The following is a 26,244-nucleotide window of genomic DNA, read 5'->3' on the forward strand; positions in this document are numbered from 1 at the left end:
AGGTAGGGGATAAGAATTCTGTGTTCATAGCGCAAACAACCTAAAGGTTAAATTTCTGATTTTAAAAGAGGCAATTAATCTAATTAGTATTTGATTATTAGAATGCACAGAAGATCTGAATCTCTTCATGTTTTGTTTTGAACTTTGAAATGCATCTCATTGCGGGCAATGGTTGTTTAATGTTTTATGTGGCGCGCAATGCTAAAAGTGGTGCGTAAATACTATGTTAATCCCTGAATATTTTGGCGCAATTCATTATTGAGACTTTTGAGAAAAGGTGATTTTCTGGATTTTATGTAAACATAACTTTGTGATATTTTGAGTGTTCGCTTCAACCTTTGGTAAAGGAGTTAATTTGCTAAAGTGTGCTGCTATTTCTTTAAAGGAAGAATCAGTCGCTATTCACAACAATTAAGAATAAACAAAATAGTGAATAGGAATGTGGGTAATGATTGTGAATTACAAGAAGTCTCTTGGAATCTTAGAGTGTTATGTTTAGAGGCTTGTGTTTATGAAAATTCCCAGTTTGGGTTTAAAGGTCAATAGACAAACTTTTAGTTTAGAAGTATTTGTTACTAACTTTTCCTTTTCAGATCTCCTTCCCTGCTGTTCCCTTCCTAATTCCCTTTTCCCCCCCGCTTGATCACTCCAAGATTCTGTGTAATTATTACATTCGGAATTGGAGGTATCGAGAGGTGGGTCCTTATTACTTCACGACAGACCCTGAGGAAGACTTCGCCTGACAGCTCGCACATCGATGTTTAATGATTCTACAGCCCATGGCAATATTCACCTAGATAATAAGGCCTCCCGAAGGGCGCCCTCTCATCATAGTGGTGGCTGGTATAAAAAAACAAGTATAACCCGATTCATAGAGTGGGACTAGGCTCCATGTTTCCTGGAAAATGCAGATGTCATATCCCTCAATCAGATCGTTCCAGTAAGGTAATAACAATTTGCTACGAAGCCCTGCCACATTCCAGGAAATGATTTTCACCTGGGAGGGGGGCCTCATCACATAAAGGGGTTTGTTGGATCAAAGGCATTGGGGCAGAGGATAAGACAATAGTATCAGTAGATGTTACAGCTCCTTGACCCCTCAAATTACAAACAGGATAGCTACTGCGGTTAACATGTCCCAAACTAATTGATGGTTCTTCACGATCAGTGTATGGTTGCTATAGTGTTAGGGGCACTTTGATTGTTGTCTAAAGGGAAAGGTTGCAGTTCCTGATGTTGTTTGGGGTCGTATCATAGTCAATCAACAGCTTTGAGTGAGGTCCCCCCTAGTGTGGGCAACATTGGCACACTATCATGTACCCTGGCAGCAGCAATTGTTGGGAAGCACCTAAGCTGAATGGCTGAAAAATCTGGGGGGCAAGTCCGGTACTCCAGTGCCAAAAGATTTTCAGTCAGGTTGGGGTTAGTCAGGGTAAGTTCGATGTAGTCCAAAGATTGGTTATAGGACGTGCATCTCCGTGCCCTGACTATATCTTCCCTTATCACTGACTGACATCCCCTGACATGGCGTACCATGTGTATGGACTTGTTTTTCAAAGAGTCTTCATTTTCAAAGCCACCACATTAAACAGGCTTAGGGACGTTGACCATTAAGACTGTCCACGCTTGTATAGGGTAAAGGCTGGATTATTTGCTCAATTAAAAATGATCTTTGGTACCCAAGCGTGTGGTTGCTAATGTGTTATTAAGTCTTCTACAGTTTGGGTTAACTTGGGAAGAAAGTTGCTTTTGCTGAATATTAGACAAGTTAGTTTGAGGGGGTCCTACCTGCCTGGAGATGGGAACCGTGGGGGCCTGTCAGGATGGGGCTGTAGGAAGGGGAGACGGACCATTGCTTGTAAAGTCTCCTTTTTTGTGGGCAGTTATAGGTGGCCGAAGTGGATATGAATTGGGCGGCAGACGAGCTGCTGGAATGTGCATTGTATTTTCCGAGGCTAACAATTTTACAGTGGCCACAAGCTCCTCAATCATCAGCTTTATGGTACCCAGCTCCTCCCTGAGTGAATTAACAATCTGAAAGAGAGTCTGGGGCGATGAGGCACAGGTTTCAGCTAGCTCAATCAAACTCTCCATAGGAGTTGGGGTTAAAGATTGGGACGTTACTTCCCCAGAACAATCAAGCACATCAGCCAATGCTGAAAATCTATTTGAGCAAATATTAGAGGGCTCAAAGTGGCCTGCGGCAAAATGATCTGGAGAATTAGGGGGCTGGGGAGAAATATCTTCCAGCTGTCCCGACTTGGGGCCTAGTTGAGTGGCCTCTCTACAGCCTGGGGCATCTTTACTTTGGAGTTTCTGAAACATTGAGGGTACAATGGTTGGGCGCAAGGGGACAGGATTCTTTTCGGGCATTGGATTAGTGTGGTCAATGGATGCTGGCAACTCTGCTCCTAATATCCCTTCGCATTCCGTGATGAGAGTATAAATTCTATCCATCACACCATTATTAGTAGCGTTCTTGAGAGCTTTTCTTGCCTTTTTCCCCTTGCCCACCCTGCCGGTAAGACCATTTACCCCCCTATGCCCTCCATGGTTTTCCTTTTGCCGATTATTAGGCCTGCAATAAATGATTGTGATCAGTACTTCCTAGAGACCAGCCTGTTTCTAATTCCCTCAACAAAACGAGATCAAGGATTTACAGGCGTAAAGTGTGTAGAACGTTTTTAGTCTACAAGGGAGTTTTCCTAGGGAGAAATAAAATAAACAAGGGATTGCCAAGAATCGGCACAGTCCCGCACCGCAGGGGTAGAGGCAGTGATTTATAGCGCAATGGTCATGCCTCCCCCCACGGCAGCTGTAGGATATTTGGGCAGAGCAATGCACTCTGGGACTCCGAGTCCCACCAAGGTGTAGTAACAGCAGCGACCAACACAGATTAGAATCCTGGAATAGGCAATGTTTAGCAGCAAACACAGACAGCAGAGCTCAATGATATAGTTATGTGATGTGACATGACATGTGTATAGCGCACTATCACTCCAAGGAGCATCTTGGCGCATTGGCTCAACCAGCTGCAAGATGACCCACAGCTGTACTGTCCACCGATGTAATGATCTTCACACTAATGCTTTGCAAGCTAGATCCGAGAGACTGTATATCCAGGTCTTGAGAGATTTCCTGAAAGTTTGTTCTGATGTAATCTGCCGCAGATGATGGGGGAGTTTGTTCCACACCCTAGCGCCAATCACTGCCAGGGATTTACCTCCCTTCGAGGAAAGTCTAAATTTAGGCACAATAAGTAGGTTGGCTGTGGCGGATCTAAGGTTTCGGGAGGGATGATATCGTGCAAAGTTTTTTTCCGGATGTATATCGGGCCCTTCATATGAAAGGCCCTAAAAGTAATAATTAGGACCTTAAACAAAACGCGTTTGTGAATGGGAAGCCAATGAAGGGCATCTAGTGCAGCCGTGGCAGAAGACTTCCTGGGCCATCTAAGTACCAGGCGGGCGGTAGCATGCTGGACCATCTGAAATCTGTGAAAGGCCGCTTTATTCGACCCTGCATACAAGCTATTACAGTAGTCCAGTCTTGATGTAATTAATGCTACCGCCACCGTACGCCTGGCTGCCAGGGGAAGCAGATAGAAACATTTCCTCAGGCCCTTTATGATGTTAAAACATGTGCCTGCTACCACTCCTGCTTGCTGTTTAAATGATAGGGTATCATCAAACTTGATCCCTAAGTTTCGCGCTGCCGTAATTGTGCTCGGGGGGGCTTCCACATCCTCTGGCCACCATTTCTGAGGGGAGAATGAATTGTTAAGTCCAAAGGGTAGAATTTCCGTTTTACCGGAATTGCACTTCGGGTGGTTATCTCTCATCCACGTGAATGTCGCTGATAGACAGTTTTTAAGGTTTGTTCTGCGTTCACCATATCCTTATCAAGGACCGGAACCAACTGTGTAGCATCGGCATATGCAATCGTGCTGATGTCAAAGGGCGAGATTAGTTTAATCAGGGGGGCCATATATAGATTGAAGAGCGTCGGGCTCAAACTTGAGCCCCGTGGTACCCCTGTCTTCAGTACCTTTTCTCCTGAACAGAAGTGTCCTAAAGTGGTTATTTGACGTCTCTGCATCAGAAAGTTCTTAAGCCACTCCAATACGGTTCCTGCTATGCCAGCTATAGCCAGGCGATCTAAAAGGATAGCATGGGACACCGTATCAAAGGCTGCAGATACATTTAAGAGGATCAGGACAGCCTTCTTGCCCTGATCCATGGCGGCTCGTATAGTTTCAGTTGTAAACAAAAGGGCCGACTCAGTGGAATGCTGGGCTCTAAAGCCTGCTTGATTCATATGAAGTATGTTATTCCCTTTCAAGAATGCAGTAAGCTGCTTGTTTACGAATGTTTCCGCCAGTTTGCTAAGTGCTGGAAGGAGTGATATAGGGAGTAGGTTGGACAGAGTTGTGGGGTCTTGTATTTGCTTTTTCTGGAGCGGTTTTACAGCTGCGAGTTTCCATTGTAATGGAATCTTGGCTGATAGGAGTGACGAATTAATGATCAAATTTATAACAGGATTTGCCTCCTCTATCATGGCTTTTAACAACACAGGGGGACATTGGTCGAAAGGAGAACCTGACTTAACTAAGGATATAGCTTGACGAGTATCCTCCAGACTAATCGGGATAAATGCCTTCAGGCAGGCCATATTTGTACCAGCCTTGGTAATTTCATCTAAATTAGCTGGCTCATAAGGAGAAAAATCTTTAGTAAGATTCTGTATTTTTTTGCTCAAAATAGTTGGCTATGGAGTCGCACAAAGTCTGGGATCGTGGAATTTCCTGTGTCAGAAATTTGGAGTTTCTGAAAATATTAACAATTCTGAAAATTTCCCTTCTGCTTGTTTTTTGTGGACTCGATAGCAGCTGTATAAAAGTCTGCCTTCGCACGTTTAATAAGAACATGATAATGCCTCCTAGCTGTCTTATACACATCATGCTCTTTACTATCATAATAACGACGCCATCTGCGTTCAAGTGTTCTAACTTCACCTAGTGCTTCTTTTAGGGTCTTCGAGAACCAGGGTGCAGATTTCCTCTTGGGGCGGGGTCTAGGATCTGACACTAAGGGATTCATCTGATTCCCTATTTCACTGATCCATTCCCCAAACCGCTGATTATCTATGATAGTATTCCCCGTCAGGATGGGTTTACTCTCCTTTACCCATCTCAGAAAATCAGGGTGTTCTATGATTTTATGCCAGCAAGGTGTGTTCTTCCTACTGCATTGTGCATCCTTTTTTATTGCAACGCTGCTATCAGGTACAAAGCTAAACGCAGTGAATTTATGATCTGACCAGGTCTGTGTCAGGGGAGGCTCTACTTTAATCGCATCTAAATTGGAACTGATACAGTCCAATGTGTGGCCCGCCTTGTGGGTGGGGTCTAAAGTTCGAAGGGTTAGCCCGAGGACATTCAAAGTGTCTCTAAAGCAGATTACACTCAGATCAATAGTATCATCCAAGTGAAGATTCAGGTCTCCCAATAATGTAAAATTTGCAAACTTAAGTGTCAGATTGATCAGCACTTCCCTAATGCTTTCTAGAAACTGAGTTGGCTGACCTGGTGGACAGTATACTAGAGCTCCAGCGAAAGTGAAGGTGTCATAGACCTGGAGGCAGAAACAGATGCTTTCTGCTCCCTTAATATCCGGTAGCTCCGTAATCGTGCATGTTAACCCCTTGAATGCTCATGACGAGCTGAGCTCGTCATGAGCCACAGCGCTCCGGTGCTCATGACGAGCTCAGCTCGTCATGAGCCGTGGAACGCTCACATGCGGGGATAATTCCCCTGCTGTGCTGAGCGTCATGAGCACAGGAGCTCCGTGCCTCATGAAGAGCTCAGCTTGTCATGAGCATGTGAGCGCTCTGCGCGCCCCCGTTCCCCCCAGCACAGCGGGGGAATATCCCCCGAAGGGGTTATGGAATCTCGATAAATAATCGCCAAGCCTCCACCACGATGCACTGGTCTATCCAGCCTTTGGATTAAAAAGCCTGGGGGGAGGGCGTGTACAATGTCGGGATTGGACCATTCTCTTAGCCATGTCTCGGTAATGAACAGACAGTCCAATTCCCTCTCTACTATTAAGTCATGAACATGTAGTGCATTTTTACACATGGATCTCGCGTTTATAAGTCCATCGATTATATTCTTAGGTACTCCTTTCCCCTTTGTTCTTTGGTAGGGTTCTAGTATCTGTTTACAGCCATAACAGCTGATAGGCCCTGTCCAGGTGTCTACATTGAGAGCCTGGTGACAACAATTGGGCTGCTTGTTCAGTGACACTATAAGGTCTCTGGACATTTGATTATTGCAAGTTGCCTGGGCAGCGTATCCTGCCCTTGGCCCGTCCTCAGCGCGGACGGGCACAGACGGGCTGGTCTTTGGCTTGACTTCGGCGCGACGGAGGTGCGCCCGCTGATCGCGTCCGCTGCGCGGAGGCATATCCGTCTGCCTTTATACTGTCACCTGGAGCGCTAGAGCGCTGTCAATTTACTCCCCTAAGATGGCCGCTCTTCAATTCAGCGCCTTAATCTCCTTCTACCTCAGCGCCTACCTCGGCTGGGTGAAAGGTGTCTGCGGGGTGCGCTGGGTGCAGGATACTGCGGGTGAGCAGGATTAAAATACGGCGAATAAACAAAATTACAGAAGTACTAAACAAGTAAAATTAAACAGCATACAATGTATCTCCCGGCTTCCGCCTCAGGAGGACAGTAGAGTCTCGCGATGCCCCACAACTCCCTGCCTTTATACTGACGCCTGGAGCTCTGGAGCGCTGTCAATTTACTCCCCTAAAATGGCCGCTCTTCAATTCAGCGCCTTAATCTCCTTCTACCTCAGCGCCTATCTCGGCTGGGTGAAAGGTGTCTGCGGGGTGTGCTGGGTGCAGGATACTGCGGGTGAGCAGGATTAAAATACGGCGAATAAACAAAATTACAGAAGTACTAAACAAGTAAAATTAAACAGCATACAATGTATCTCCCGGCTTCCGCCTCAGGAGGACAGTAGAGTCTTGCGATGTCCCACAACTCCCTGCCTTTATACTGTCGCCTGGAGCTCTAGAGCGCTGTCAATTTACTCCCCTAAGATGGCCGCTCTTCAATTCAGCGCCTTAACTTAATCTCCTTCTACCTCAGCGCCTATCGCGGCTGGGTGAAAGGTGTCTGCGGGGTGTGCTGGGTGCAGGATACTGCGGGTGAGCAGGATTAAAATACGGCGAATAAACAAAATTACAGAAGTACTAAACAAGTAAAATTAAACAGCATACAATGTATCTCCCGGCTTCCGCCTCAGGAGGACAGTAGAGTCTTGCGATGCCCCACAACTCCCTGCCTTTATACTGTCGCCTGGAGCGCTAGAGCGCTGTCAATTTACTCCCCTAAAATGGCCGCTCTTCAATTCAGCGCCTTAACTTAATCTCCTTATACCTCAGCGCCTATCTCGGCTGGGTGAAAGGTGTCTGCGGGGTGTGCTGGGTGCAGGATACTATGGGTGAGCATGATTAAAATACGGCGAATAAACTAAATTACTGAAGTACTAAACAAGTAAAATTAAACAGCATACAATGTATCTCCCCACTTCCGCCTCAGGAGGACAGTAGAGTCTGTCCCCTTTCTTCCTCTTGCTTCAAAGGTCCTCAGGGAGTGGTCCCTGTCTTGAACCTCTTGGTCAGGGGCTTCCCTCAGGGAACGAAAACGGGATTTCATGTGGATTGTGTCATGATATGGAAGCGTAAGGGGAGTTAGGGAGTGAAGGGAGGGTTACACAAGTCACCGGGTTTTACCACCACTAGTGTCGCTCTATGTGCGAGCGTTTGTATGGGGCTAGGCTATTTATCAAGCATAGTTATGCGGATAGTCACCCACCCTGTACCCAGCGCGGTTAGGGCTTTTCTACCTTCTTAATCAGAAGTGTGCTATTAACGTCAGTGCCTATTTTAAATATGCTGCTGAAGCGAGCAGGTACCTCAGCGAGCCACGCTCCTCCTGGAGCGTGGCGGGACAGCTCGTAGTGCCGGACGGGTCCGGCTCCCTTCTTGGCTTGGCCTCACGGGGTTTGGTCCGTAGGCCGGCGGCAGCGGTCTTCTCTCGGGTTCCAGCTGGTCTCTTCTTTCGCATATGCATTTTCTCAAGATGGCAACTTAGTCAGTGCACACTCATTCATTTGTTTTGTATGGTGCTTGTATGGTTTCACATTTACAAAGAATCAATATGGAAGTTTCATAACCCAATGTTCCGAAGCCTATGTACAAATATTTCAAGACGGCCAGTTTTATTTTATTTTTGGTTTGATATACTGTTAATAACTGCACAGTCATACATGAAACATTGCAAATAATTCAATGCAGGGAAAACGTTCAACTGGATAGGCTATAAGTGTTCACACAGGAACAGGTGTGATTCTCACAAAGTGCTGCCTTCTTTTAAATGTCATGTCTTTCCTGCTCTTCTTCAGCATTCATCTTTCATTAGAGGCTGGTCATCTCAGCTCCAGTTCTCTCTCCCCACTACATAATAACTTTATATGAGCATACCTGTCTTCCCTTTATTTAACACAACGTCAGTCTTCCATCTTCTTTGAGGACCTCTATTAATAGTATAGCACAATTGCCGCTTTCTCATCTCCATTGTATTCTTCTATGAGGGCATCATTTGGCTATATATTGCAACTTCAGCTTTCTAGCATTTGATTCCCTTATGAGGGAACCTTCTGGTTGCATAGGAAAACTCTAGCTTTGCTAGTCTTAGCTTGGTAGCCATTAACTACCTCATGATGCTCTGGGTAAAAAGAGCACCGGCCTTTTAAATCTTCGGTTCTGTGGAGACTCATGTCTACTGGCAGGCCAAAAACAAATAAACGATTCCTGCTGCAATGCAAAACAGAAACAAATATTTCAATATAATCCATCAATGAGATAAAGAATTAAATGTGTGATGACACAGTCAGCTCTTCAAATATGAAATACTGCCTCAAGCATTTAACAAAAACCAAAAGTAAACATCTAAGTTGATACAAAGATGTCGGACTAAAACACTACTGTGGGATGGTTGATCCAAGATGTATTTAACAATGTCTTAAGCCAATAGTGGAAGAAGGCTGACCTGGAAGCCCTTTCTATATGTAAGGAGGATGTATTGAATACAATATGTTGGCCAAAATAGTGCAAGCGTCATTATACACCAAACCTAACACTCCTGAAAGCACCATTACATGTGAAAGGTAAACAGCATACATACATTCTCTTTATTTTATTAAATATATAATTAATTCTATATTGCCATTTATAAGACATACTTGAGGTCAGGTCTATTGGCATATCCAATATGTGTCTTACATTAGTATGCTAAATGATTTTGCAGAGTGCAAAATTCCATAGGGTACAATGAGGGTGATGAGAATTGTAAATCAATGTCCATGGTGAGAACAATAGCAGCAGTTACAAGATCTTCAAAACACATTGGGTGAGTAGTATTATGGGAGTGAGATCTACTAATTTATAGCTAATTGAGTTAGAATGTGCTTGGCTGGGGCTGTGCGAGTGAACAGAAAATCTACAAATCAACTGTGCATGTGCTAACTAATTTGCATTCCCCTGTCCCTCTAGGCCCCATCAATTAGCACGGGGACTCAAATGGACTCTCTTGTAATGCAAATATGAGACCTCCCCCAAACCCCACAGGTCATATGCCCTGGAGGGCCATTTGGGTCGGCAGAGACATTTGGTAATCTGGCTCTTGAATTTCAGGTTTGTGAGAATTCTACCTTTTATGCGTGGACACCTCAGATTTTTTACCTTTTGCTGGACCCTATATTTTGCTGCCTTTAGAACTCTGTGCACTTTACCTCTGCTAATCAGTAGTAAAGTGCATGTGCTCCTCCTTTAAACATGGGTGAATTGGCATGCTCCTAATCAGCATATTTATCTTGCCCATAATTCCAAAGTATATGGCTCAAACTGTACCTAGGGACTGGAAGTTAAAACATGCAGGTGTCCTGTCAAAATAGCCTTTTTGAAAGCTAAAAATCTCCCTTTTAAATGCTTGTAAGTCACCACTATGTAAGCCTTGTAGCCCACAAGGTAGGGTGCATGGTATTAAAAAGGGGACATGTAGAAAATTAATATAACTATGCTTCTACAGTGACAAAGCCAAAAAGGCTATTTTGACTGTGGCAGACATAGGTGTCCTTTGTAGAAAACCTGAGTGCACATTAAAATACTAATATTGGTAAATTGGGAAAGGGACCGGCTAAACAACTAATTAAATAACTATTTTAATAGATATTAAAATCCAAATCAATGATGAGGTCGGTGTTAGACCTGGCACCATTGGCGTGGGTCTCCCTTCTATGTTTCGTTGTTGTCTCCTCTGTTTTTGCTGATATTAGATGCTCTGGGCGCTGTGCCACTGCCATTCAGTGCCACAGCGCGAATGCTCCCTGTGTAAATATAACTGTGAATTGGTATATTCCTGATTGGCTTATTTGGGTTACCTGTTAGTCCCTAGTAGTGTGGCCTGTGTGTGCCCCGGGCTGGTAACCCAAATGCTGCTGGTGGGCCTGCAGCGCTGGTTTGCGCCACCCACAGAAGCAGCTTTTAAATGGTACTTCAGACCTGCCACTGCAGTGTCTGTGTGCAGTCCAGAACTGCCATCTTGGCTGTGAAGTGCCCATACTTCCCAGCCCCTGAAAAATCCCTTGGCATCGTGTCAGTCACCCCTATGGTAGGTGCATTGTGTGTGTAAGGTAGGACATGGCTTGATATTTGTAGCATGTCCTGGTAGTGAATTACACTCCATTTTGTTTTTCACTGCTGCAAAGCTACCTGTTCTCCATAGGTTAGAATGGGCAGTCTGACTATTACATCTTATAGTCCTAACTGACTCAGGGAACTTGGTAGAAATACGTGTTTTGTATGCCTGAACTTAGAATAGTAAAATACATCTTTTAGCATAGTTGGTTTTAATATTCTGTGTTTGAAAATACCACTTTTAGAAAGTAGGTATTTTCCTGCCTAAGCTTTCCAGTGTGCTATGTTGTTATGTATATTGACTGTCTGGGTTTAGAGGAGCAAGGCAGGCTGAGTCAGACCTGGGTTGAATAGAGAGATCTGCATTGAGTACTGGGGAGGGGTAGCTCCTTGGCCTGAATAGGGCTGTGCCTGGCAAGGTGAATGCTGGCTCCAGCTCTTACTGTGGTTCTGATGGCAGACCCCCTCTTTCTAAAAGGAAGGATGCAGCCTGATAAACAAAGTGTTCCAGGCCTGAGCAGAACTGGTTCTGGTTCGGTTCAGTGACTAGTGACTTCTCAGAACAAAGACTTTTGGCATATAAATATCTGTGCCCAAACCCCTGATTTTTGTGGATGTCAAGACGAACCTCTGTCTGTTTCACTGAAGGACTCTGCAGGAGAGGACTGTCCTTGTGCTTGTGTGCTATATCTTGGATTGGCCTGCAGTAGTTCCCCCTGGTCTTGGAAGAAGAGGGAAAAGGACTTTTGAGAGAACTTTTATTTTGCTAAAGCAATCACCCAAGGGCTAGAATAGAGCTAGCCTCCTGCTGGAGTCACAGGCACATCTGACTCCCCCACCAGCCTCCTGATTCCTCCCAGCGAGGATTTCTATCTGAAGGTGAGGCCCCTGTGAGTTCCAGGGCCTCTAGTTCTACTCCAGAGAAGAAAGTGATGAAATCGTCGCTAACGCCTGTTTGCGAGCCGCCGCAGCTGAAGAGCGTCAGAAAAATCATCGTGCTGCTGCCTCCGAGTGCTAGCAAACCAAGAATCATCACATTGCACGCTTGCGAGCCCCAAAGTGCTCACTACCCCCAAAGATCATCGCATCGCACATTTGCGGGCCGCCGAGTGCTCGCTAACCTCGGATCATCGCATCAAGATGATCGCAGTGCGGGCACCGTGCGTCCGCCATTTTCCTCGCATCACGCCCGGAACGTCACTCCCTTGTGGAGGGCCATTTCTTCTCATCGCAACAGGGTTGCAACCGCGACAGGCTCAGCACATCTTCCCCAATTGCGGCAAGGATTCAACGCATCGCTGGCCTAGCGTGAAGAAGTTTGTCGCTTTGCCCCGCACCCCGCACGCATCCGCAGACCGGCGCATCATCCTCCCTTGCGGCAAGGATTCAACACATCGCCGGCCTCGCATGAGGAGAATCACCGCTACAGCTCGTTTGCAACATTATGTTGATTTTGCTACGAAATCCAGGTACTCTGTAAGTAAGAGGGTCGCAGAGACCACTGCCTTGAACTGAATTCCTATTTGCACACTCTGAGTTATTTTTACAGCATTGCAAGAAAAATCCTATTTTACAGTATTTTGACTTTTTAACGTTATTGGTCTTGTGTTAAGTCTATATATAAATATACTTATTTTTCATAACTACTTGTGTGGTGTCCCTTTGTAGTGTTCCTCACTGTGTTACTGTGTATGATCATAAATGCTTTACACACTGCCTCTGAGATAAGCCTAGCTGCTCGTGCTACGTTACCACAGGGTTGAGCAGGGGTTATCAAAGGGTGTAGCCCCCTTACTCTGACCTAGGAAGAAGGGTCCCTACTTGGACAGTGGCCAGCCATTGCCATTGCCAACTAGAGACCTCCATTTCTAACAGTCGGATTTTTAGCAAATATTCCTGTGTCTATTTGCTGTTCTGTTGCCGTTCCGCTGTTGAAGCTTCATTGTGCTCCTGAAAGCTTGCTGTCACCTTCATCATCACAGCTAGCGGTACCCGCTGCGCGGGTCCCGCGTCGCCTGAAGGCTCCTTCCAACAGCGCTACTGACTGAACTGGGACTTTGGGAGGCAGGATCTGCAGGGCTGCGAGCGTGTTGTGGGCGCAGGACTCAAAGTCCCAGGAGCGCCCACAACCTCCCAATTGTCAGCAGCTGGGACGCTCTCCCTGCAGGCTCCTCCCCTTGCTGGTCAGTCGCGGTATAAACCCGCCTTCCCTTTACTTTCAGCGGATTCCTGTGTCTATTTGCTGTTCTGTTGCCGTTCCGCTGTTGAAGCTTCATTGTGCTCCTGAAAGCTTGCTGTCACCTTCATCATCACAGCTAGCGGTACCCGCTGCGCGGGTCCCGCGTCGCCTGAAGGCTCCTTCCAACAGCGCTACTGACTGAACTGGGACTTTGGGAGGCAGGATCTGCAGGGCTGCGAGCGTGTTGTGGGCGCAGGACTCAAAGTCCCAGGAGCGCCCACAACCTCCCAATTGTCAGCAGCTGGGACGCTCTCCCTGCAGGCTCCTCCCCTTGCTGGTCAGTCGCGGTATAAACCCGCCTTCCCTTTACTATCAGCGGATTCCTGTGTCTATTTGCTGTTCTGTTGCCGTTCCGCTGTTGAAGCTTCATTGTGCTCCTGAAAGCTTGCTGTCACCTTCATCATCACAGCTAGCGGTACCCGCTGCGCGGGTCCCGCGTCGCCTGAAGGCTCCTTCCAACAGCGCTACTGACTGAACTGGGACTTTGGGAGGCAGGATCTGCAGGGCTGCGAGCGTGTTGTGGGCGCAGGACTCAAAGTCCCAGGAGCGCCCACAACCTCCCAATTGTCAGCAGCTGGGACGCTCTCCCTGCAGGCTCCTCCCCTTCTATTGCAGATAGTATATTTTCAGTACCGAGTCCCGCTGCGCGGGAGCGTGCGGGAGGGCGCCGGGAGAAGCCCGGGACAAGGGCGGGTCCGTCTGAGGCCGTCAGAGGCCGAAGTAGGCCGGGCTGGGCCCTCTCTCTGAGATTTCCCCCTCATTTTATCTTGTTTAATTTTGAATTTTTTGTTACAAGGTTGTATATTGTGTTTAGTATATTGTGCTATTTTATTGTTTAACCTATATAGTATTTTCCCCAGTTTAATTATGACGGCAAAAAAACTTCGCTCAGGTCGTATCCTAGTGGGGAGATCTGGATCTAAAACCAAATCGAACCCATTACGTAATAAAACTTCCTCTTCATTACTTCTGAAAGGCCAATGCCAACTTTTTAATCTCTGGGATAAAGGGAAGGAAAAGGTGGTAGAGCCCGGCCCCTCTTGTGATATCTTAGAGGATAACGTTCCTGAGCTAGCAGCAGTTATTAGTATGGATAACTCTACTCCGGGCCTGGTTTCTAACAAGCTTCAGTCTGCTTCTCTTTATTCGGATTCAGTGGAGGCTCTTCCTTTGGTGTCCTTTGGCACGCAACAGAAATTGGAGCTTCCTTGTGGGATCCTGGGTTGTAATATTAGGAGTTCTGACTATACAAGTCTCCCTCAAGTTTCTCAAGTGGCAGCTTCTAATTCTTTAGTAAATAATATTTTTTCATCAGTTGTTCCCTCTAAGGCTGCTATCGCAGAGGGCGATTTTACACTCCCTGATATTGATCTAACAGCTCATAAAGGTTTACAGAGACCTTCTCAGGACACTGTCCATGTCGACCTTAATGTAAATGAAGCTATAACAATTTCGTCTCCTTGTCCTCTTAGTAGTACTCCCTCAAATAAATTGGATTACTCTTTAGCTCAATTAAACTTTAATTCCTGTTCTGGCCCCAATTTGAATAACTTACCAGTGAGCCCTACTAGTCCCCACGGGAAGTTAATCTCCAACTCTTTGTCCTCCCTGGAATCTTTAATTTCTTCTATTTTGAGTTTACTGGAAAAATTTGTGGGAGGGTCAGAGTGTATCTTCGATACTGTAACTCAAATCTTAAGAGTTCTTTTACAGTCTAAGAGCGGGCCAGTTTCTGACTCTCTTCCAGTGCCAGCTAATCCTGTGGAGATGTTAAATAAAAAAACCCTGGAGGGAAAGTTAATATTAGCTCCAGTCAAAACGCTCCCTGATCTTGAAGGTCAAAAAATAATTGATCCAACAGTAACATCAGCTGATGCTAAGGCTCTTAAGGTGGTTTCGGCCGGAGCTAATTGTATAGTTACGAATAATGATGAGATAGAGGTGATATCTGTTTCCCCAGTTATTCAAAATTTGGAAACTCCCTCTCTCTTCCCTATGTTTTCGTCTCAGTTAAAAAAAAGAGGATGATGTTGTTATAACTTCCATTGGAACTCCGGAAAAGATAGTTTCCCCAAAACAAAAAAAGAACAGAATAAAAAAGAGAAAACCTACGCGAAGATTTACTAAAAAAAGGCAGAGGAAACTCTTGTTCGAAAAAAATTTGGAACCAATATTAGAAAATTCCGCCTTGACTGAGCAGTCCTCTGTTATCCAGGAAGATAGGATTGTTGCTCCTAAGGCAATTTTAACGTCTTTAGGGTCTGATTCCATAAGTTCCACAAACCCTTTTCACCCTAATATTTTATTACCCCCGGGAATTTCTTGCCCCTCTTCTTTTAATCCCTTAGCAAGACCTTTTCTAGATTCTCCTACAATTGTAGCTATTCCGACGGCGCCTACTAGGGAAAAAAGAAATGTGGATACATTTTTTCTTGAGTTTTCACCATTATTTGATACTGACTTAATTTTAAACAGATCCGCTTTACTTAGCTGTTTCAAAGAGATTGAAGGTTTGAAATTAATTCAAACCTCAGATCTGGATGCGGTACTTCTCCTTAATACTCCAGCAGGGAAAACTGCAAGGGTGAAATTTCAGTCTAAAGTGGTGCTAAACCATATTTTGCAGTGGGCTGAGGAGCTCCAAATTAGAGGAATCGATGTTATTCCATATGTTATGGAAAAACAAAGTCAAAATGTACCCTCCAATTTGTCTTCTTCTTTCAATACTAATTTGATGCCTTTTGATTTGGCCTCAGCTAGATCTGAGGACTTAAAAATATGTGTGTCCAAAAATGAAAGACAAGTTCTCTACAAAAATCCCCCCCCGCTTAAACAAACTTTGTTGGACGATCATTTTAAATGGAGTTGGCTACCAGGAATTCTGTCTAGTAAATCCCCTTCCTGTTCCAAACTGCCCTCTAATTTTTAACAGCAATTTGAAGTTTATTTCTTGGAACACAGCTGGTTTTAAAGATCATAAGGAAAAACTGTGTTTCTTGTGTTCCCTAGATGCAGATATAATTTGCCTACAAGAAACGTGGGTGGAAGATAATTTAATATTAGAAAAAGAGTACTTTGTCTTAGAAGTTAGCGCAATTCATTCTAGGAGGGGTCATGCGAAGGGTGGATTAGCTTGCCTTTTATCAAATAGAATTAATTGGAACTTTACTCATTATACTGATCCCGATAAATTGTTCCAGGCAATAACTTTAAAAAATGTATTTAGGGATTGCTCTAATAAATCCCTTGTTTTGATAAACGCCTATATCCCTCCTAATCGCTGCTTTAATAATGGTTTAACAGCACTCCAATCCTTTATAACTAAAATAATGGATACTTTACCCTCCCCTTATGTATTAGTACTTGGGGACCTAAATTGTAATATATCTAACTGTGGGCTTGATTTGTTTCGAAACAAACTTAGGGAAGAGTCTTTGTCTATACCTCAGGCCCAGTTCCCAGCTAATATTAAATCCAATAAAAGAGGTAAATCTCTTTTGGAGGGTCTACATAATATGGATTGTTTAATAGTAAATGGGAGACTCCCTTTGGATACCCCGGCAGCTTTTACTCATAACTCTAATAAGGGAAACTCTATTATTGATTATGTAATTACAGATTGCTCTTTTTTTTCTTCCTTGAAAGATCTTGTGGTTTTAAATACTAAACTCAGTGACCATAATGTGCTGATGCTCTCGGTTTCCCTTAGCCCTCCTATGGTGGATTCTTGGAGCATCAATACGGATATGGTAAATTTTGGTTTACACTCTGGAAAATGTTACTGGAATTCTGGGTCTTATGAGAATTTAGTATCGCTTTTAAATTTTACTATAGAGAATTTGTCCTGCTGGGATGGGAGGGTACTAGTGGGATTTGCAGATTTTTTAGAATCAGTAACTTCACTAGCTAAAAAGAGTCCCCTTGTTAATAAACCCTTAGTAGTCCCCCAACCGCTTTGGGCATTAAATAAAGAAATAAATAAAATAGTAAGGGGACAATATCTATCTTTTAGGCAGGAAGCTAGCCAGAAATTAGCACTCTTAAAAAGAAGGAGATCCTGTCTAAAGGCTAGTTTGAAACGAAATAAGGAGGATTCCTTATGGATTCAGCTTAGGGAAGCTGTATACAACGGCAAAGCAAAGTCATTTTGGACATTAATTGGCAAAGGATGCGGTACTAGGGTTAGCCCCACGCCTATTACAATTGATGAGCAGATTTGGGTCCAATTTGTTGAGAATTTATATAGTAATAACAATTCTCATTTAATTAAGGATGTTTCCTATGTTGACTCTCGTATGTATGATTCCCCCTCGGAAAAGGAAATAGAATTTGCCATTACAAATATGTGCTCCTCTGGCGCGATGGGTCCCGATGAGGTTCCCATCTCGGTTTTAAAACAACAGGCGGAGCTATGGAGCAAAATACTTTTTCCTGTGTTTAAATCCTGTTTTGGTAGTGGAATAGTTCCCCCTTCCTGGAAAGGGAGTATCCTTGTCCCTTTATATAAAAAGGGGGCAAGGGACCTCCCTCTAAATTATCGTCAAATAGCCTTACTTGACGCAATTGGTAAGGTATTTGCAAAATGCATTCTCACTCTAATCAACGATTGGGTAATTGAGTTTAAAATCTTGCCCATTGAGCAAACTGGTTTTAGGCAAAATCATGGAACGTTAGATAACCTGACTGCACTCCAGGTTATCACGGAAAAATATGTGAAAGTTCGTGGAGGGCACGTGTATGGTGCATTCATCGACTTCTCCACGGCATTTGACAAAGTGGATAGAACTACGTTGTGGAGAAAGTTATTCGACCTAGGGATGCCCCCCTTTCTTATCACATTAATCCGTGCGCTTTATTCAGATACCTGGTGCAGAGTGCTTCTTGGCGGTGAAAGAGGTTTATCCAGAATAATACCCACATCCAACGGGTTAAAGCAGGGGTGCCTTTTGGCTCCTTTGCTCTTTTCTTTATATACAGTTGATCTTCCTCTGGCTCTCTCAGCATGCTCGGATATTGCTCCGTCCTTGGGGGGGACCCCCATTGCATGCCTTATGTATGCTGATGACATTTTGATTCTCGATCTAACTCCAAAGGGCCTGAATAATCGCCTGCAAGCTCTTCATGAGTATGCTGAAAACCATTATTTGTTGATAAATACGGAAAAAAGTAAAGTGATGTGCATGTCAGGAAGGAAGAAACCTAAATTTCCCAATTTTCCATGGACAGTAGGGGGCCAAAAATTGAAAACTGTGAATTCTTATACCTTCCTTGGTAAAATTGTGCTGAGTAATTTAACTGAGAAAGCTCATATGGCCAATAATTTGCGGAAAGCTGTTTCGCAGGGAAAGAGTTTGGTAGCCTTGTATAAAGCTACCGGTAGAAGGCATTTCTCTATACTATTAGATGTATTTAGAGCAAAAGTTCCTGCCTCCCTTCTTTACGGAATAGAGCTAATTGACCTAAAAAATTGGAGCGCCTTAAACTCCGCGGAAGGAAAAATTTTACGCAGTTTACTATCTGTTAGCACAGCAAACTCAACTCCGGCCATAAGACAGGAACTCGGTTTACGAAGCAGCTGGGTCCAGGGGCTAGCAGGCATCGTACGCTGGGTTTCTAGTCTGGCAAGGAGTGAGCCTAACACCTTAAGACATCTCCTAAAAAGTGAGCTGTTGGGAAACTTCAATAATTTCTCATCGATTGTAAAAAATTTTAGATTCGCTGTGGGTCAATTGCAATTGGATAAGGATGTTTTATTTTCTTTATCTCCTTATCAGTTAAAATCTCTTCTGAAATCTTCTACGTGGGAATTAGGTTTCAGACTAGATAGAGATTCGCGGAGGGTGAAAAAAGGCGGTACGCCGGTTATTGAGTCCTGTCTTTTGAGGAAAGCTCAACCTTATATTCAATGGAATATTCCTCATGGCGTTAGACGCCTAATGTTCTTAATAAGACAGGATTTGCTTCCGTTGAAATCTCTACATTCCAAATGGTATGGCCTGTCACCGATTTGTGATTTTTGTCAGATGTTTGATCAAGATTTGCCCCATGTCATCTTCGTTTGCCCAGCTTTGATGCTGTTTAGGCGAAGATGGTTAAGACCAATTTGCCTCCAACTTAACATTTTGACTGCTACTGCTTTTCAGGCGGCCTTGATCTCCCCGCCAAATGAAATGTTTTGTTTTAAACTGTACAAGTTTTTTAAGTGTTTTTTGGATTTGTATTAACGCAGTGTTCCTGATGTTATAACTATCTTTGAAAATTTCTTGCTTTTCTGTATGTATATTTGATGTCTTTTAGGTGGACCTCGTAAAGAGTTCCGTTAACATAATAAACTAAACTTGAAACTTGAAACTTATTAAATATTAAGGAACTTTTAGAAAGTTACCCTTTACCTGCCTTAACCGAAAGAAGGCTAACTAGCATTTGCCCTTGCCAGCTCTCAGCCAGTGGTTAGCCTTGAATATGTGTGGAAAAGTTGTGAAATGCCTCCTAGAAGAAAACAATAGACTGGCCTGAAAGGGCAGAAGTGACTCCTCTGAGTAAAATCTGAGAACAATCAAATATGTAGGGTTGGAGCTGTGGGCTTTCTTCTAACAGAACAGGACCAAATCCTGCCTCACATGTCTGCTGGATTCACGTATAATACTTGTGGTGCACTTATAAAGTAGAGCACAGGATGCTAAGAAAATTAAGTGTATCCACTGTCTGGTTGCAGAAGGACCCAGCTTTTGCCCTACAAGACTTCTTTCTCCGTGTTTTTCTTGGGAGTACACTACCTCTTTCAAACTGGATTTAAGTGTTAGATTGTGTTAGGACACTAGAATTACATAGTACACTAACGCACATACACACACACACCAGCCCTCAGAGTGAAAGCTTAGAGTTGCTGAAGATTTTCACAATCTTGAAAATGCACTGACAAATGGCAATTAGCCTGCAAACGTAGTTATTTCAGGACTGGGAACTCTCACCCAATTGGTTACGGAAGGGCCAGGAGTCACCCACATCCACAAGCTGGTGCTTGGCATTATAATGGCACGTCTAGGAACCCACTTGACCTATGGAAGATCTGGAATGGACTAGACCTGCTTTCTGTGACCTGAGAGGAGCCCTGAAAGACTGTACTTGCTCTCTCTTATACCCAAGAAAAAGAAGTGGATTCCAGGGTTCAGCTGCTAACCTCCTGTGTGGTTACAGGGAGACAACAAGGTGAAAGATGCCTTTGATGGAAGTGCCCAACAGACCAGTGGCAACCGGACCTGGACTAGACTTGGCTGGTCGCTTCTGCCTTTCATCCTGTGAATCTCTAAGTGCCTCCCCTCATGTCCTGGCGGATTTAGAAGTGTACTTCTGTGGTGGATTCAGAGTGAAAACAATAAGTCAGAAGGTAAAATCTTTGACCAGGACGGACCTGGTTACTGTATTAGACCTGCACATCATTGGGGTCAGTCACAAATTGTGCCTATATCCCACTCTACAGTGACCATTGACTAATATTATCGCTTTGTGCTTTTTCGCACTATGTGTACTTAAAAGGTTCAAATTCATATCTCCGGCTCCCCTGATTGGAATGTTGTTGTTTTGAGGCAATTTTGTTTGTTAAATTTTACTTTCTACAAAATTTCTAACTCAGTATGGGATTTTTATTGTTTTGCAGTTTGAATAAACTGCTGATACTTGGGTGGAAAATGACTTAATATATGTTCCCTACATTTTTAATTGTTATATATGATTATTATAAACTGCAATTTTTCAGGTTCTTAGGGGCACATTAGTATGGCGGGCGGACTTTGTCCGCCTACCATACCAGTGGGAAATGAGACCACCCGCTAAGGATGCAGCGGTCCCGCAAATCCCATTAGGATGCGCCCGCCACACTGGCGGGCGCATCCCACATTTTTAACATTGCGGCGGGCGGTGGTAAAAGCACCGCCCACCGCAATGCCCAAAATGCATATTGTGCTTTTCAATGCACAATGTGACAGGCACCGCACAGTGCCTACCACGTTTTACATTCAAATGCAGGGGAGTACCATGGCTATCCCCCATGTGCACCCCCCAGAGTACATGGGGGCCCGCAACTGGCCCCCGCAAGAAATCTCTGCATGCCTTTCCATGGCGGCATTGCCGCCACAAAAAGGCATGTTTCCGCCCACATCTTAATATGGCTGGCGATGTCTATCAGACACCGCCACCATATTGATCCCTTTTCCTCCGGGTCAACTTGTCGATCGGGCGGAAAAGCGGTGGACAGTCTTTCCGTCCGCCGCGGACCCCCCAGCCATGGTAATATGGCGGGGGGTCTTTGCAGCAGGGGTGGCGGGCGGATCGCCCCGGCCGGGCCGGCAGCGGCTACAACCGGCCCGGCGGGGGCGATCCGCCGGCACTCCTAATGGGGCCCTTAGTGTCTAGTAAACTACTCCATTTGTTTCAATTGAAATTATGTTGCAGACAAACCTATGGATACAGGCCAATATAAGGAGGGTACAGGCGTGTGAAAGTTGCATAATTTGCTTTCCTTAGTTGACACAAAATTTTAGGGAAATTACACGAAATTACCCAAATAACGAATCCATCCCGTAGCACTATATTTTAGCGAATAGCGTAACAACTCAATTGCAGTGAACAGCTGGCACTCTTATTCTGGTTGTTCACGATGTTACAACGCTCCAGTGTTAATATTATACCATGAACTGTGGCATAATTACACAACATGGTGCAATGGCATAATTTCAGAAATGTTGCCTAATAAGTGTTGTAGTGTCTTGCCAATTACACTGCACTGAATGCTGGTTTAAAATGTTGAGTTTGCAGTTAATTGCAGAAGAATAAAGACACGTATATTACTATGCTCCGTGGGGTGCAGTCCTTTGCGGGTACCCAGGCTAGGGAGGACGCTACAAGTGTAATGAAAAATTCCTGGAAATACATAAATTATGCCAGCAATTTTGCCTAGATCCAAGGGAGAGACAGACATCTGTGAAATGTTTGATAATGCCTACATTATTTACCATTTGCCTTGTACCAATGTCCTTCACCCCCTTTCCCAGCTTCATTGGGCATACCAGAGCCAAATCTGGCTTCAGCACCGAGCCTAGGATAAACACTCACAAAAGCGAAAAGTAGAAAAAGCTCACAGTGTGAATTTCTTAATTTTGTTCCTCTATATTGTCATTGAAATCCTCTGTTACTTACAAAAAAAACTTTATTGCCTTGGTCAATTCTCCACCCAGTTTACATAATAGTTTTTGTCATAGTAACTATTTTCATGTTGATGTCTCTGCACTTATTTAGTTCATTTTTGATGGAATACCATAGTATTAATTTCTTTTTAAACTCTTCGTGACTGTCCCATTCCTTCGACCAGTTAATAAGGCATGGGGAGAGCTTAAACATTTTCTAATGTGTATTTAAAGAAACATTTTGATTGCAAATGTTGTTCTTTACAATTCATTGGCTCCAATCAATACTAGATTTGTGCCGGCGGTTACAGGTGGTCGGTACCAGGGGCGGCTCTAGGCTCATGGCGGCCCTGGGCAGGAAGCGTAAGTAGGGGGCCCCGGAAGTGGGGGTCCGGGCAGGGCGGAGCCCCCCAGAGCTCAGGAAGGTGTTTTAATAAAACGTCCAGAAAAGGCATTAGATGACCAGTACCTGCGGCTGCTCCTACCCTTCGGAATTCGTCTCAGAACGATAACATTTAGGAGAAGGAGGGTATTGTGACACACGACGTGAGGGAGTGGGTAAGAAAAAAAAGAAGCCAATCAGGAACCAGGAGGAACGTAGGCGCGGAGGCCAGTGAAGAGGGGGGGGGGGGGGTCAGGGTGTTTGGAAGTGGAACAGAGCCGGAGGCCGCCAAATCCCTGCCTGGGGCCGCCACACAAAGATGTATCCATCCTCAGAGGATTATTATATTAAGGATATATATTGGTGTGGCGGCCCCTGGTGTTTGGCGGCCCTGTGCAGGTGCAACGCTTGCACATGCCTAAAGCCGCCCCTGTCAGTACAAGCACTTATTTCAGGGACCAGCACTTATTTTTTATCATCATATTGAAGGTAAGGAAACTGTTGCTGCACACCTCTGTGATTCAACCTCCCTCAGCCTGCAACGCTCAACCGACCCTGAGTGAAGAGGTTGGACTGCTGCTCCTCCCTAATGCTTGGTGCAGTGCTGGGGACAAATGAGAAGGTTATACTGTCTGGGGTATGTTGACTACAGCCTGGCTTGCTCCCCCTCTGTAGCGCGACTGCGGGGACAGGACTAGCGGCTGGGGACCTTGGATGTTGTTGGGGACTTATCTTCATTCTAACCAGCCAAGACCATAATCTTATGCTATATAATATCACGATGTTATGCCTATATTCTTTGCCCTCACTTCCAGCCAATACTGCCAGATTACATCTATACTCTCGGTTTAAATTGCACATCTTTCGTAAACACCATTGTAACGTTTTCGTGTTGTGTTTAGACTCAATCAAATAGCTTTATTCGCATTTAGTAAATGCATAAAAGTACAAATAATTATCACAGTACAAATCGATCAAGGAAGAATTGTGTTTAAACTCATGTATCTGTTTCGTATTTTATATGTAATCCATATACTCTGAAGTCCTTATGTATTGTAACTGGTTCTATTTCATTTTCATTTCAAAAATCCTTTATTTCGGCCGTCCAGGCCTTAAAAGAGTACAGATTAAAACATTATAAAAAGGAGATAGTTATAAAATTCATTGCGTAGACATCATAGAGTTCATTTTACACATATTAGCCGTGTTTGGAGTAAAAAATGGGGTTCAGGGTATTTGAAACTTTAGCATTAAATAACAATTAATTTGCGCCGTTTAGTCCACATGGCTAACAAATACTTAGACAGTGCAAATACGATAGAGATGGATGTGTTAGTCATTAGCAGCCTGATTCATGTAGGCAATAGCGCTCGCAAAAGGGCCAGATTCTGAGAATCTGGCCCTTTGCGAGTGCGATTTTTGCATTTGGTATTCACAATCCCAAATGCAAAAATCGCTATTTAAGAATTCGCATATTTGCGAGGAATGGCATTTAAGGAATCTCTAATAGAGATTCCTCAAATGCTATTCATGACACATCAAGAAATAGCGATTTTGCACTTTTGGGGCCGCTATTTACCGAGAGGTCAGACCTGTCGGTAAATAGCAAAAACTCAGAAAAATGCTTTTAAAAGCATTTTTCTAAGTTGCATGTTGCACACACACATGTCCTTTGGACATGTGTGTGCGTAACACCTGTTCAAATGTGCATTTTAGGGGTGCTACAGGGCGTCCTTTGGACACCCCTGGCACCCTTAAAATCGCTATCTCATTTGCGAGTAGCAAATTGCTACTCGCAAATAAGGGATACTCCCCATTCATTCCTATGGGCCTCTTGGCCCATAGGAATGAATGGGGAGTTTTTGCGAGTAGCAATTTGCTACTCGCAAATAAAGAACATGTAGGAATCGCTATTTTATTAGCAATTCCTACATGAATGCCGTTTTGCGTGTCCTCAATAGCGAGTCGCTATGATTCGCTATTAGGGCCACGCAAAACGGCATGTACATGAATCAGGCTGTAGGATTCTAAGAGCATATAACAATTTTTAAAACCTGAGTTTCTGCAAAGTGGTGCCAGCCAGTACTTCCTGGATTTACTGTAAGCGGGACAGAAAAAAAGCACATGGAGTTCATCCTCTACATCACAGCTACATCCTGGACAGGACTTATTAACGGAGGCTAACCATTTACTTGTGAAAACTTTAAGTAGTAAAGTGCCATATCTCCATTGAATAAAAATTTTCCTTGCTAGAATCAGGAAAACAACATCCATAAAATCCTCAAACAAGTACGAATTTTTGAAAGCTAAAAAAGAATCAGTCAAAGTGCCAACATTAGAGGCACAGACAACAGAGTTCAATTTTTGTCCTTAAAAATCCTGGTAAGAGACTTACGCGATAGCTCGAGACAGCCCCTTTCCGGGTTGTCCCACATATCAGGCAAACCTAAACTTAAAAGTTCACGCTTTACAAATGCCAGCCAGGGAATTTTACCTGCACTATTAAGACTTAATACCTGCTTCAGCTCTTGCCTATAATGTAACAGATCTGTGGTTGCCCATAACCTATGCCAAAACCTGAGCGGCTTTAGTGCTAATTCATCTTCTATAGGTGTGAGTCCGAAGTCTAATCTTAGAGGGAGGAGCGGGGTACTTTGAGGGAGTGACGAGAACCGTCTGATAAATTTTGTTTCTAGCTTGGCAATTTCTGAGCCGCAAGAGTGTCCCCACAGCTCTCCGCCATAGAGAACTGCAGCCCTTGCTTGGGTCTTGTAAATCTCCAGAGCTTGGCTCACTGGCTTAAATGTTGATGTGTTTGAAACCTTAAAAATACCACCCGCCAGCTGTGACAATTTCAATTGAGATTTTACTTTTTGAGGTCCTCAGGAGAGATTTTCATGTAGTGTTACCCCAAGATATTGAAATGTTGTGACCCTTTCCAACCTCACACGACCCAAAGTCGGATTTGGTCGTGTGGATGCCGGAGGATTAAATATCATAAATTTAGTTTTGTCTGCATTTATCTCAAGACCACGACATCGACAGAAGTCCCCAAAGCCATTTAGTATCCGTTGTATGCCCATAGGGGATTTGGAAAGCAGGAGGGTATCATCAGCGAACATAATCGCCGGGACCCTCCTGACTGGCAGCCTTGGGGCGTCATTATTGGGGACATTGTTCAGATGTGAGATTACACCGTTAACGTAGAGACAAAACAGGGTCGGTGCCAAAACACAGCCCTGTCTCACCCCTCTATCGACTGGGAACCTAGGTGACAGTGCCCCATTCCTCCCACATCTGACCTGGGTGAAATGCCCCTCATGTAGCCTCATCAACACATTCAATATTTGGGACAGAACACCCAAGTCCTGGAGAACCCCCCACAGTTTCCCCCGTGGCACTAGGTCATACGCGGACCGGAGGTCCACAAACACCATGTAGAGGCTGCCACCCTCGATCTTTGCCGTTTTCCAGTACAGGAGAATCAGGCAAAAGATCTGGTCCATGGTGGATGTGTTCCCCCTGAACCCCCCCTGAAAGGGACTTAGGACTTCAAATTCCTCCATCCATGCCAACAGGTGGTCCAAGACAATCCGCGCAAACATTTTTGGGGGGACGTCAATGAGGCTAATAGGCCTGTAGTTGACTGGGAGCAGAGGAGAACCCTTCTTA

Source organism: Lissotriton helveticus, chromosome 7 (genome assembly GCF_964261635.1).
Source record: "Lissotriton helveticus chromosome 7, aLisHel1.1, whole genome shotgun sequence".
Lineage (NCBI taxonomy): Eukaryota > Metazoa > Chordata > Amphibia > Caudata > Salamandridae > Lissotriton > Lissotriton helveticus.